The sequence below is a fragment of the Thalassophryne amazonica genome, chromosome 7 (genome assembly GCF_902500255.1).
Source record: "Thalassophryne amazonica chromosome 7, fThaAma1.1, whole genome shotgun sequence".
NCBI lineage: Eukaryota > Metazoa > Chordata > Actinopteri > Batrachoidiformes > Batrachoididae > Thalassophryne > Thalassophryne amazonica.
The window spans coordinates 118,120,672-118,136,223 of NC_047109.1; the positions used below are offsets into that span (position 1 = coordinate 118,120,672).

Here is a 15,552-nt window from a genome sequence, read left to right on the forward strand (position 1 = left end):
GAAGAAGTCAAATATGAACACTTTACTGTTGTGAATGCCACAACTACACACAGCAGATTATAGAACAAATACAGAATCAATCAATCAAGGTGTCGTGTGGGCAGGCTCGACGATAGGAGACGTCCGTCTGGAGAAGAACCGGAACCACACGATTCCTCCGCCACCGAACCAGGAGAATACTGGAGCCGCCAAGTTCCGAGTCCCCAGGTGGCCACCGTCTCCGCGTGTTGGATCTGGTACTGCTGGCGAAGAGCAAAAACAGTCAGGTGTGGGTGTGTGTACACCCGTAACAAGTAATGGTGGTTATTCCACCTCCACCTCTCATCCACACTCGTGCAGCTACTGTCAATCACTTATCTGGCGGGATGCGAGCGAAGCAGTCGCGGCATACGCCGGTTCTTCAGGAAAACAGCTGCAACAGCGTATTCACTGAAACAATGTTAGTAACACTCAGGCTGAGAACGTTACCTCCTTGGTAGAACGATATCTCGGCGACGTGGTGGAGGTGTCGTCCTGCTTTTATTAGGGGTGAGGAGCAGATGATTGGTGACAGCTGTCATAACCGATGAGTGACAGCTGTCACCCCGGCCGCTCTGTGGGGCGGCAGCGCCCTCTCGTGCCTGAAGCCCGCACTTCAGGCAGGGCGCCCTCTGGTGGTGGGCCAGCAGTACCTCCTCTTCTGGCGGCCCACACAACAGCAAACGTGTCATTTTTACTAATTAGAGCAATACAATTTCAGCGTAGAAGGGCGATTTTTGTCTTGAGTTAGATGTGCGAAGGGCGCCGTTGCTTACAAACAAAAAGGTCGATCCGATGGTCAAAATGTCCAGGATTTTTTGTCAGACACAGGTGGCAACCCTACCACAGACCCAAAGTGAGTTAGCACTTCTGTCTTTGTGCACCCTGCCCACTGCTGGAAGCTCCTGTTACTACATATCTTGCTGCAGTGAAGCAGTTGAGAGGAGCTAAGCTCAGCTCAGCTACACACAACAAATATGCAAGCCATTATCCCTCAACAGAATACAGCCATGCAGCAGTGAGGCAGAGGTCTTGGAAAATAAGCCGTTTTGACTTATGGTTTAGATATTAAAATAATCAAATGAATCCAGATAGAATAACTCCATTAAACGTCAATTCTGTTATTTTTCCAAAGATAAATATAACACATCTTTTCATTTGAAATAATGCACTAATTTGGAAGTTTTGTAACAAACACAGATAGATGCCAAAGGGATTATGGGTAAATGAGCCCTCCACTAACACTGACTGGTTGACTCATTCAGTCTATGTAAAAACCACACGTTAATGTGACGTGACGTATTGGTATTACATATAAATGTGCTTTTGTAAGATATGCCATTTATTACTTATGTAAAAAAGCCATTTGCAAAAGCCAAAAGTCAGGTTAGACAACCATCTGATATAACCGGGTTTAAAATGCATAGAACACTGCCATCTACTGGCACCCAGTCACTCGGACCCTAACCTATAATCCTTTGTGTACTTTTTTTGTGCGCCAGAGAGTTGCTGCGGTTTAAACAACAATTGTAAATGAACATTTGCCTTATGGGATATCTCAATACTTAGGGCAAACACTGCCATGAACACTACTGGCCAGTAGATGGCAGTAGAGACCGTAGAGCAAATGGGAAGCGATGCAACTCAGATTCCAATTGAAAATAATGGAGAAGCAACCAAAGCTTCTTCTGGCATTTTTACATAAAACAAACACAATAACAACATCTATAAACCTAGAGAATATATTCACAAGAGTTTAGTCACAATATACAAAGAGTTTAAAGCTGTTCTCCATGTGGAGCCTGATCAGAGCATCTCAAATGCATTTCTCCTGTTGTGACTGTACTGATGATTACCTATAATGCACCTGGACACAGCATGTTGACACTAAACGCTTCAAAATTACTGCAATACTTTAAAACGAAAACATATGGCTGATATTTTCACTTTATAAAACTTCAGAAGTGACGTTAACCCTCTGGGGCCAACGCGTGTCGTATACGATGGCTGAGTACAAGTTTTTACTAATTCTAAATAACTTTTTAATGATATGAGATACGAAACCTTACTTTTTTGCTGAAAAGTTAAATCCGCGGACTTTGAGCCACCGTCCACCATCTTTGTACTCCTCATAGAAGCTGTGTGATGACGTGCGCAATGTGAGTGTCCCAATCGGAATTGGTTCACCGACACATAGTTTTCCATATCCAACGTTGGGCAGAGCCGTCTCACATGGTAGACCAAACATCATTTGTAGAAGCAGTGTGTTTACTCTTTGGCATGTAAATGCTGTCTGAATAGCTCTCTGCTGCTGCTCCATGCATAAAAGCGCAGCGTTGCGCATATGAATGAAGGAGATCAGCGTAAGAGGGTCTCATACAACCTCACATGGTCGACCAAGAGTGTCACTGAGACAAATGATGCACTACTTGGCCAGGAAATATTGTTGAATAAGCCTCTCTCGATCTCACTCGTAAAGTGCCGTTTATGCATTTGAATGAAAGGGGGGGCAGGGGTGTTAACAGGGCCTCAAACTGTGAAGAAAGGCTGTTTACAGTGCAGGAACACATTCAAAGAGGGAGCCAAACTCCATGGAAATAAAAAGTTTGTGTTGTAAGCCTTTGTGTAATCGCAGACAGAAATTGTTTTGAGATGTGGCATAAAGACAAACAAAACGCATAGACCATTTTGTATATATTGTTCAAAATGTGCATTTGTGTTTATTTTAGAACATAGTAGAGAAGCTTGAATCTTCGACTGGACTGGGTTGCTTGCTTTATTTTAGAACCTTTATTTTTGTACATTCTATTGTACAAGATCCCAAACTACCTTTATAAAGTGTCAAAATAGTTGTTTATTAAGTTTGCTGTGTGTTTTGAATAAATGTTTGATCAGGTTTGATTGGCAAAACAGGCTGGACACAAATGCAGGATGCGGAAACACAGCTCTGTAGTTTTAAGGCGTTTACTTGAGACGTAAGCAGAGATCGGTACACAAGCAGGCAGTCAAAGATGCGCAACAGTACAAAAAACATCAGGCTTAGGCATGGTTGCGGTACACAGGCAGGTGGTCGAAAAACAAGATGAAGCATAGGTAGTAAGGCAAGAACACAAGAACAGAGCTGGAAGGAAGGCACATCGATCTGGCGAGGGACAAAGGCAAATTGTGAGGCTTATGAAGCACCCAGATGATTAACTGCAAATCAAGGACAGGTGTGTGGAGATGCTCCCAGAACCAGGGTGTGGCCAGACAGAAAGAAACGCCCACCACCAAGAGAGAGACAAGATAGAGCAGGACAGAGAAAACCCAAGCAGAAGAATACAACAAGCAAACAGATAGATCACACAGCAAACAAAATAAGAATAAAACAGGACACATACCAACAGAAATGTAGATTCTGACTCAAGTGCCGACCCCCAACTGCCCAGGAGCAGAAGGGTGAGAAGCATGGAATGCACGGATGAGACCGGGGTCCAAAATGAATCGGGAGGGACTGCTCCTCAGGGACGTAGCCCTCCCAGTCCACCAGATATTGGACGTCGTGACCCCTCCGCCTGGCAGACAGTTGGGGACTGGAAGGCGGGCACAAAGGACTCAGCAGGTTTCAGATGCTTAACATGGAACGTGGGATGTATCTTCATGGATCTTGGAAGGAGGAGACGGACAGAAATAGGATTAATGATTTTAGCAATGTGGAACGGGGCAACGAACGTGGGAGCCATCTTTTTGGGAACCCACGTAGTGACAGGTGACGCATAGACAGCCAGACCAGTGTCCTGGAATGTAGGACGGTGCCGAGGTCCTCCTGCAATCAGCCGCCTTCCTGTAGCTGTCAGATGTCTTCAAGAAAGGTCTCTGGGCCCGCTCCCAGGCTCGTCGACACCGCATAACGAGTCCAAGGCAGAAGGAACAAGGTGATTGTAGATCTACAGGGGACAAACAGAGATGGTTGATGACCAAATACAACATAAAATGGGGGAGAAACCAGATGCGGAAGTGAGGAGACTGTTATGGGCTAGTTCAATCCACAGTAGTTGTGAAGAATCTGGAGTCCCTTCTCTAATTCGTGAATGAGGCGTTCAGTCTGTCCATTTGCTTGGGGATGATATCCAGAGGTAAGACCCCGAGGAGACGGCGAACTCCCTCCAGAAATGCGAGACGAATTGCGGACCCCGGTCAGACACAATATTGGCAGACTGTGTAAGCCTAAAGACATGGGTAAGTAAAGCAATGACGGTATCCTTAGCAGAGGGTAACTTAGGCAAAGAACAAAATGAATCATCTTAGACATTCTATCAATAACAGTCATAATTACAGTATAGTCCATCGAGGGTGGCAACCCCGTTATAAAAATCTCTGAATGTGTGACCATGGCTGACTGAATGGGTAAGGTACCAGAGCACCTGCAGGGGGACATGTGGATGTTCTGTGCATAGCACAAGAACACGCATTGACAATTCGGTACATCGCCAACATTTGCGGCCACCAGAATCTTTGTTTAAGCACAAACATAGTTCTCTTGATACCATGATGACAGGAAACGCTGTCGTGACCCCACGAATTACTTCACCCCTTAGTGTTGCAGGAATTAATAATTTGCCCACCTCCACGGGCCCCCGGAGGACTAGGCGTATTACCCCTACTGATCTTATCTTAGATTCAATGTCTGAGGTTAGAGCTGATACAAAACAGGTATCTGGAAGGATTGTTTCAGGACTGGTGACCACATCAGAAGAATCCCCTTGGCAGGACAGCGCGTTGGGTTTCCCATTCTTTGACCCAGGACGATATGAGAGAACAAATTTGAAATGGCTAAAAAATATCGCCCACCGGGCCTGGCATACATTAAGCTGCTTAGCCGTGCAGATGTACTCTAGATTCTTATGATCTGTCCAGACAAGGAATGCCATTTGTTCCCCCTCCAAGCAATGGCACCACTCCTCCAAGGCCACTCTGACCGCTAGCAGCTCATGGCCTCCGATGCTATAGTTACGTTCGGCAGCCGAGAGTTTTTTTTAGACAGGTAAGCACATAGATGTAGTTTATTGTCACTGGCCTTGATCTGGGAGAGCACGGCCCTGATAGCAGTGTCAGATGCATCTACTTCGACCACGAATTGTTGGGCAGGATCAGGAAGGAGCAGCACGGGGGCCATAGTGAAATGATGCTTTAGGTTCCATAAAGCATCCTCACACTTAGAGATCCAAACAAAGGTCCGGAGTGAGGAGGTGACATCATGTAAGGGCACCACAATGGAGCTAATGTTGCAGATGAACTTATGGTAAAAGTTAGCAAAACCGAGGAACCTCTGGACATCCCTCTCGCAACTGGGAACCACCCAGTCCCGGACTGCAGCAATCTTTGCCGGATCCATGCGGATCTCTCCCTCCGAAATAATAAAACCCAAAAAGGCTACCGTGGGTCGATGAAATTCACATTTCTCTGCTTTCACCTAGAGGTTGTTACATAGTAATGTTTCAAGCGCGGCACGGACCTGCTGGGTGTGGGTCTCTATATCTGTCGAGAAAATGAGTATGTCATCCAGGTAAACAAAGGCGCACTTGTTAAGATACTCCCTTAAGATGTCATTCACTAAATTCTGGAATACAGCTGGCGCATTTGTGAGACTGAATGGCATTACAAGGTATTCATAGTGGCCGGTCAGGGTATTAAAAGCAGTCTTCCACTCATTGCCGGGGCGAATCCTTACCAAGTGATACGCATTATGTAGATCCAGCTTTGTAAAAATCTTGGCCCTGTCTAAGAGCTCGAAGGCGGAGGAGATTAGTGGCAGAGGGTACCTATTTTTAATCGTGACATCATTGAGACCTTGGTCATCTATGCAGGGGCAGAGGGATTTGTCTTTTTTCTCAACAACAAAAAAACCCGCTCCTGCGGGCGAAGATGAGGGATGAATCAAACCAGCCGCTAACGACTCCTGAATGTATGTGTTCATAGCCACTCATTCAGGCACTGACAGAGAAAACAGCTTCCCTGGGGGAGGGGACGGCCCCTGGGAGAAGGTCAATAGCACAATCGTACTCATGATGTAGACGTAATGACTTAGCCTTAGCTTTGCTGAAAACTTCAGCCAGATTATGGTAGCAGATTGGGACCCCTTCTCGATCTGACCTGTTTACACTAGATGAGACTACAGGCTTGGTCAAACAGGAATTATTACATGCTGGTCCCCACGACTCTACTTTTCCCTGAGACCAATCTAGATTGGGTTTGTGACATTGTAACCATTGAATTTTAAGCTTTATTCAGCCCAACGTGAGCAGAAATGACAAAAGGCTGGAAGCCACCAGGTGCCTGTTAATATTCTTTTGGTTGTTTTATTTGGAGCGTGTGTTTGGCTGTGTCCGTGATGTTGCTCATGTTTCTAAATAAATGACGTGACGGGACGTTTGTGACAGAAAACGTACCTTAGACGCGCTGATTACAGTTTTTGCCGATTGCTTACACACATTATGCCAAATTTGGCGAGCTGTGTCAAAACTCTACACACAAGCAAGATAAGACACAACACTTATAAAAACTCACAGCTCAAAATGAAACCCTACAATCACAACCTAACAATCTCTAATAAAAATGTCATTCTAGCAACAAAATGATACACACGTGCACCATTTGGAAACACTTTCAAATCAACAGCAACACTCTGATGTGTTTTACACAAAACACTAAAGTCAATATATTTTTATTTACTTTTCTCAAACAAGAGCTGAAAGTTATAGTATTTAGCAACAAAAGTGTTATTTCCCTGTTTTTTTTTTATTGACAAAGAAATACCTAAAGAAAGACAGAGTACTGTACAGTTCCAATTCAAAACAATGAAAATGAGTTTACAGTACTGTAGTTTACGTCCATGGTACAGTAACATGAGAATGATACTGCACTTGGCAGTACTGTCCACTGTGTGGTGGCTGAGGTTTGGGTGGACTCTTTGTCCACACTCTAAAAAATGAACTGCTGTCTCAGTGAGAAAAGGTGATGTAACAATTTGCATAAATGTTCTTAGGTTATTTTACTGTAACTTAACTAAAGTTATTTCAACTTAACAAGAGATGTGGCATTATGAAACAACTAAGGTGAAATACAGTAACTTAAAAACACCCCAAGGCAAATTGTTACATCAGTTTTTCTTGTTGAGACAACAGTTCATTTTTTTTTTAGAGTACAGCTTCCCTCAGTGTGAGGCTGTGGTTGATCACATGGTCCACCAAAGTTGGTCAAATTTCATTTGAAACATTTCTCCTTCTTGCTCTTCCTTGTCTTTGTCCTTGTCAACATATCTGTCTTTGTCTTTTTGTTCCTCTTTCTCTGGGTCTTATCACCTCCATGATTGCAGATTTGACTAAATGTCTTACCTGAGCTCTATTTGTGGTGGTGAGTTTTCTGTGTGAGTGTTTTCTAGGGTGTCCATAAGTATTTCCAATTGCCAGATGTGTTTTGCATTTTTATTAAAAGTGTTTTGATAACACGGTATTTTATCTTTGAGTTCAGTGTCTAATGTGGGATACTGTGTGTAATGTTCTGCAACAACTGTGTTGAAGAATTGCAAGCAAAGTGCAAAGCAGAAAATGTGTTTAAGGTATTGTCACTTTGTGTTTTAGCTATTGTGACAAAAAATGTTGGATTAGAAGTTTTATTCTAAGCATTTTCTTTTTGGGTGTAAGCAGTTGGCAAAAAACTGTAATACCAACACTCACTCCATCACTTGGTTCCCAGTCTTGACATTGCTGTCCTGTTCATTGATCCCAACCGCTGCGTTCTTGCGTCTGTTTCAGTGTCACTAAAAATCTGCTGCTGAACGCCACACCGCGCTGTTGAATATGGCGGTCGTGAGGTGTGTTTTGCCTATCAGCCTGTTTGTAGTAGTGGGATGTCCCCAAAATTGACATCTCTTCAAAGTCCTAAAAGCTAGCGGTTAGCAGTAGTGTCGGCTGAATGGTTTAGCTGTTATCATTTTAGTATTATTGTGGCTAACTTTGCAGTGAGTGGATTAGCTGTTATTGAAACTAACGTTTAGGTTAGCTGTGTGTACATATTGTTGCCATAATTCACAGCTGAACGGACAGACAGCATGTTTATTTCTGTGTGTGATGAGCTGCCAGGTACTGTGTACGGGTGCACGTGTGTGCATGCTCATGTGTGTGTGGCTCTGTACAGCAGCTGCCCGGCGGTGAGTTGACTGTAGGTAGAAGACAGAGGATGTTCTCAATCAAACGATCAGCTGCTCTTCATCTCCATCCAGCACTTTGATGTCCATATGTGGACGTGCTCAAGCTGAAGAGGACACGTGTAATCCGCTCATATTGCTCTTTGCAAAACACTGTTTTCATTTCACTCGTATATCCAAGCTGTATATATTTAGAGCAAACAAAGCCCCCCGCAGCATTCCTGTCTGGGGGAAAACATCCTGGAGGTGAACTGGATTTAAAGCATGACTTTGATTTTTATGGTGGTTTAGCATCCGGACAGTTAATGCTGCCGAGGAGGACTCACTTCAACATTAAGAAACTCAAAACGCCATCGTTCGTGATGGAGGTTGGCACGCTTTGTGGTGTGTGCAGGAAAAAGCAGAAAAACCAAGGTGGTTTTAAATTTGTCCATGTCCTTGGCAGAAAGTCAACTTAGTGGCAGGTGTTGGACACTGTCAGCAATGTGTCTTCTGTTTGTGATTTTTCATGCTGCACAGCAGAAGGTTGGGGACCCCGCTGGTACAGTGCCCTCAGCATTGCATCACCACTTTTGCAGATGTTCTGTATGTGACCTCCCGCTCGTTCGACCGCTCTGCAGCCAAGTATGAAGCAATCGGGAGGAGAATCGGCACCTCTAATCTGAGTGGACTGGGCGCAGCAGGGTGGGCGTGACACGTTGAAGCACCTTGGGGTTGTGTTCGTGAGTGATGATAACAGAGAGCGTGACATCGCCAAACAGGACGAGGGTAGGAATCAGCTGTGATATCAGCGGGCGCTGAACCAGAAGAGGAAGTTCCCAGTACTGCTTCCTTGCCATTCCAGTGGTCACCTGTGGTCAAGAACAGAGGCCCCAACCCTGTTTTCCTGATTTGTCAAGCTTGGTGTTTCCTGGCATTTCATTGGTGAGCAGAGCGAGCTAATTAGCAGTGGGGTGAAGCAAGGAGAGGTGGGAAAACATGCAGGGCAGGTGATGCTCCATGAGCAGAGTTGGTGACCTCTGATTCAGAAACGTTTGGATGTGGGTTCTCAGAATAACCGCTAAAATGACTAGAACCGCTCCACCTTCACACTTAGTGGTGAGAGATGTGTTTGACACAATTCCCCCTGAGAAACATACATTAGGGATTTACAGTATCCCACCCACCTGACCAGAGCCAGGAATTAGATGAAGAGGAGGACATGCTGGGATGTAGAGTCAGAGGACAGTCCCAAAATCACAGGTCAGCTTGTTAACAGAGATTAATTTGTACAAAACGTTGTGAAAGGATTGGATTGTATTTAGAGAGCAGGAAGCGAAGTCCAACCGATCCTGAGCCAGTGGGCGGTGTCAGTCCCTACGACCACCCCTGGACAAGACACCAGACAGTTGCAGTTATGCCCCAGCAGAGGGCTGGTTCACATCCCTAAGGACAGATGCTGAAAGCATGATCTCCCCTGTTCATGACTGTGTGCGGGTGTAAAATATAGTTATTGAATTTTGATGACATTTTGTGGTGAGGTGGTGCCACCCAGATGAGTGTCCAGCTAACAAGGGTAAACTAGCAGCCCAAGGAGAAACTGGATGTCCAGGGCATGGGCAGGTTACAGGTCAAAATCTACAAGAAATAGGGAAAGTAAAACTGGAAGAATAGATAGAACGTGTGGCTGGGGATAACACCAAATTAGCGACCAAAGCTTAGACATCACATCCTAACACACAAGTCATCAACCAGGATCACACTGTTCTGATTCATAAGCAATACAATAACTTTATAGGTGGCACTAAGGTAAAGTACTACTGACCTGTCTGCCACCTGCTGGACTGCTCAGGAATGTGCACCCCAATCAGATGATTTCCTATTTAAATACTGCAGGTGGTGCAGGATGTGTACGTGCACTCATGTGCATGTTGCCTGTTTGTGGGTGCTGCGGATGCATTGATTGTTATCATGTTGTGGTCTCGGTAACCATATCTCAGCTTTGCCAAACCCTTTTTACACTACTTCATTTAAATAACATGACTCTTTGGTGGCCTTTTGTATCAAACTCATAAATCCGGTTTGCTGTTATGCCTTTAATTTGCGCTGGTCTCATATTTGCACAGTTTGAAACGCGCTGGTCGGGGTTGGGGCATGACTTCCATTCTTCAAGCCTCGAAGCGTTCTCATTTTTCACACTTGTAGACACAGAGCACTTAATCCACTTTTGGTTCACAGAATGTGCCGGTCGGTGGTGCTGAGGATCTCAAGGAGCGCAGTTTTGCAGGGAGTGAAGAGAGGAGTTATTTGAGGTCAGCAGAAAGGGGCTGAATGTACAAAGAGGAGAAGGTTTCATTTTCCTATAAGTCGAGTCAAAAAAACTGCTGTCGACTCCGGGAACTAGAGGTGAAAGGTCATATGAGTCTGTGCTGTGATGACCTCGCAATGACCAACATCTCAGCACACCAGAGATGTTCACCATATATATATATATATATATATAGACACTCAACAAAAATATAAACGCAACACTTTTGGTTTTGCTCCCATTTGTATGAATGAACTCAAAGATCTAAAACTTTTTCCACTACACAATTATCACCATTTCCCTCAAATATTGTTCACAAACCAGTCTAAATCTGTGATAGTGAGCCTTCTCCTTTGCTGAGATAAGCCATCCCACCTCACAGGTGTACCATACCAAGATGCTGATTAGACACCATTATTAGTGCACAGGGTGTGCCTTAGACTGCCCACAATAAAAGGCCACTCTGAAAGGTGCAGTTTTGTTTTATTGGGGGGGGGGATACCAGTCAGTATCTGGTGTGACCACCATTTGCCTCATGCAGTGCAACACATCTCCTTCGCATAGAGTTGATCAGGTTGTCAATTGTGGCCTGTGGAATGTTGGTCCACTGTTCAATGGCTGTGCGAAGTTGCTGGATATTGGCAGGAACTGGTACACGCTGTCGTATACGCCGGTCCAGAGCATCCCAGACATGCTCAATGGGTGACATGTCCGGTGAGTATGCCGGCCCATGCAAGACTGGGACTTCCAAGAATTGTGTACAGATCCTTGCAGCATGGGGCCGTGCATTATCCTGCTGCAACATGAGGTGATGTTCTTGGATGTTGGCACAACAATGGGCCTCAGGATCTCGTCACGGTATCTCTGTGCATTCAAAATGCCATCAATAAAAATGCACCTGTGTTCTTCTTCGTCCTAACAGACGCCTGCCCATACCATAACCCCACCGCCACCATGGGGCCACTCGATCCACAACACTGACATCAGAAAACCGCTCACCCACACGACGCCCACACACGCTGTCTGCCATCTGCCTTGGACAGTGTGAACCGGGATTCATCCATGAAGAAGAACACCTCTCCAACGTGCCAAACGCCCGCGAATGAGCAGTTGCCCACTCAGTCGATTACGACGACGACCTGGAGTCAGTCGAGACTCCGATGAGGGCGACGATCATGCAGATGAGCTTCCCTGAGACGGTTTCTGACAGTTTGTGCAGGAAATTCTTTGGTTATGCAAAACCGTGATTGTTTCAGCAGCTGTCCGAGGTGGCTGGTCTCAGACGATCTGGAGGTGAACATGCTGGATGTGGAGGTCCCTGGGCTGGTGTGGTTTACACGTGGTCTGCGGTTGTGAGGGTGGTTGGATGTACTGGCCAGATTCTCTGAAACGCCTTTGGAGACGCTTATGGTAGAGAAAGGAACATTCAATACACTAGCAACAGCTCTGGTTGATATTCCAGCTGTCACATGCCAATTGCACGCTCCCTCAAATTTTGCGACATCTGTGGCATTGTGCTGTGTGATAAACTGCACCTTTCAGAGTGGCCTTTTATTGTGGGGCAGTCTAAGGCACCCCTGTGCACTAATCATGGTGTCTAATCAGCATCTTGATATGGCACACCTGGTGAGGTGGGATGGATTATCTCAGCAAAGGAGAAGTGCTCACTATCACAGATTTAGACTGATTTGTGAACAATATTTGAGGGAAATGGTGATATTGTGTATGTGGAAAAAGTTTTAGATCTTTGAGTTCATCTCATACAAAATGGGAGCAAAACCAAAAGTGTTGCGTTTATATTTTTGTTGAGTGTATATATATATGGTAAGACGTATCGTTATCTTTGGCTGCTTTCAGTGATGCCGGTATTTGGTTAGACTCTTTCTCTCCGATTGTTCTGTCTGAGTTATTTTCATTAGTTACTTCATCCAAACCATCAACATGTTTATTAGACCCCATTCCTACCAGGCTGCTCCAGGAAGCCCTACCATTATTTAATGCTTCGATCTTAAATATGATCAATCTATCTTTGTTAGTTGGTTATGTACCACAGCTTTTAAGGTGGCAGTAATTAAACCATTACTTAAAAAGCCATCACTTGACCCAGCTATCTTAGCTAATTATAGGCCAATCTCCAACCTTCCTTTCTCTCAAAAATTCTTGAAAGGGTAGTTGTAAAACAGCTAACTGATCATCTGCAGAGGAATGGTCTATTTGAAGAGTTTCAGTCAGGTTTTAGAATTCATCATAGTACAGAAACAGCATTAGTGAAGGTTACAAATGATCTTCTTATGGCCTCGGACAGTGGGACTCATCTCTGTGCTTGTTCTGTTAGACCTCAGTGCTGCTTTGATACTGTTGACCATAAAATTTTATTACAGAGATTAGAGCAGGTCATAGGTATTAAAGGCATGCGCTGGCGTGGTTTGAATCATATTTGATCTAATAGATTACAATTTGTTCATGTAAATGGGGAATCTTCTTCACAGACTAACTAGTAATTATGGAGTTCCACAGGTTCTGTGCTAGGACCAATTTTATTCACTTTATACATGCTTCCCTTAGCAGTATTATTAGACGGGCACTGCTTTAAATTTTCATTGTTACGCAGATGATACCCAGCTTTATCTATCCATTGAAGCCAGAGGATACACACCAATTTAGCTAAACTGCAGGATTGTCTTACAGACATAAAGACATGGATGACCTCTAATTTCCTGCTTTTAAACTCAGATAAAACTGAGTTATTGGACTTGGCCCCACAATCTTAGAAACAGGGTGTCTAGACATATCCTTACTGTGGAGTGGCATACCCTGACCTCTAGTAATACTGTTAGAAATCTGGGAGTCATTTTGAATCAGGATATTCATTCAAAGCGCGTATTAAACAAATATGTAGGACTGCTTTTTTGCATTTACGCATATCTCTAAAATCAGAAAGGTCTTGTCTCAGAGTGATGCTTGAAAAACTAATTCATCGCATTTATTTCCTCTAGGCTGAACTATTGTAATTCATTATTATCAGGTTGTCCTAAAAAGTTCCCTAAAAAGCCTTCAGTTAATTCAAAATGCTGCAGCTAGAGTACTGACGGGGACTAGAAGGAGAGAGCATATCTCACCCATATTGGCCTCTCTTCATTGCTTCCTGTTAATTCTAGAATAGAATTTAAAATTCTTCTTCTTACTTATAAGGTTTTGAATAATCAGGTCCCATCTTATCTTAGGGACCATCGTAGTACCATATCACCCCAATAGAGCGCTTCGCGCTCATACTGCAGGCTTACTTGTAGTTCCTAGGGTGTGTAAGAGTAGAATGGGAGGCAGAGCCTTCAGCTTTTCAGGCTCCTCTCCTGTGGAACCAGCTCCCAATTCAGATCAGGGAGACAGACAAACCCTCTCTACTTTTAAGATTAGGCTTAAAACTTGCCTTTTTGCTAAAGCTTATAGGTAGGGCTGGATCAGGTGACCCTGAACCATCCCTTAGTTATGCTGCTATAGACTTAGACTGCTGGGGGGTTCCCATGATGCACTGTTTCTTTCTCTTTTTTGCTCTGTAATGCACCACTCTGCATTTAATCATTAGTGATCGATCTCTGCTCCCCTCCACAGCATGTCTTTTTCCTGGTTCTCTCCCTCAGCCCCAACCAGTCCCAGCAGAAGACTGCCCCTCCCTGAGCCTGGTTCTGCTGGAGGTTTCTTCCTGTTAAAAGGGAGTTTTTCCTTCCCACTGTAGCCAAGTGCTTGCTCACAGGGGGTCGTTTTGAACCGTTGGGGTTTTACATAATTATTGTATGGCCTTGCCTTACAATATAAAGCGCCTTGGGGCAACTGTTTGTTGTGATTTGGCGCTATAAAAAAAAAAAATGATTGATTGATTGATTGATATATATATATATATATGAACGGGCAGCATAGTGGCTTAGTGGTTAGCACTGTTGCCTCACAGTGAGAAGGTCATGGGTTCAATTCCCATGGCCTTTCTGTGTGGAGTTTGCATGTTCTCCCCGTGTTTGCGTGGGTTTCCTCCGGGTGCTCCGGTTTCCTCCCACATCCAAAGACATGCGGGTTAGTTGGATTGGAATCTTTTGTCCGTAGTGTGTGTGTGGGTGTGTGTGGGTGTTTGTCTGTTTGTGGCCTGCGACAGACTGGTGTCCTGTCCTGGGTGTACCCCGCCTTGCGCCCTATGACTGCTGGGATGGCTCCAGACCCCCCGCGAACCCTTAATTGGACTAAGCGGTAGAAGATGAATCAGAGGATGTTCATTCAGGTGTTTAATTTTGTAGAAAAAAAGCAGATCACAGACATGACACAAAACTAAAGTCATTTCAAATGGCAACTTTCTGCTTTAAGAACACTATAAAAAAAATCAGGAAAAAAAAATTGTGACAGTCAGTAACCGTTACTTTGTTAGACCAAGCAGAGGGAAAAAAAAATATGGAATCACTCAATTCTGAGGAATAATTATGGAATCACCCTGTAAATTTTCATCCCCAAAACTAACACCTGCATCAGATCAGATCTGCTCGTTAGTCTGCATCTAAAAAGGAGTGATCACACCTTGGAGAGCTGTTACACCAAGTGGACTGACATGAATCATGGCTCCAACATGAGAGATGTCAATTGAAACAAAGGAGAGGATTATCAAACTCTTAAAAGAGGGTAAATCATCACGCAATGTTGCAAAAGATGTTGGTTGTTCACAGTCAGCTGTGTCTAAACTCTGGACCAAATACAAACAACATGGGAAGGTTGTTAAAGGCAAACATACTGGTAGGCCAAGGAAGACATCAAAGCGTCAAGACAGAAAACTTAAAGCAGTATGTCTCAAAAATCGAAAATGCACAACAAAACAAATGAGGAACGAATGGGAGGAAACTGGAGTCAACGTCTGTGACTGAATTGTAAGAAATGGCCTAAAGGAAATGGAAAGCCATCATTAACACCTAAACAGAAAAAAACAAGGTTACAATGGGCTAAGGAAAAGCAATCATGGACTATGGATGACTGGATGAAAGTCATATTCAGTGATGAATCTCGAATCTGCACTGGGCAAGGTGATGAT

The 15,552-nt window shown here is 44.2% G+C and overlaps 1 long non-coding RNA gene across 1 annotated transcript; it reads left to right on the top strand.

The window, feature by feature from the left end:
* Positions 1 to 741: 741 nt before the first annotated feature.
* Positions 742 to 15,203, top strand: LOC117513393. Its single transcript, XR_004561607.1, has 4 exons — positions 742 to 874; positions 4,324 to 4,334; positions 12,663 to 12,664; positions 15,194 to 15,203. It is a non-coding gene; the product is annotated as an uncharacterized LOC117513393 (long non-coding RNA).
* The last annotated feature ends 349 nt before the right edge of the window (positions 15,204 to 15,552 follow it).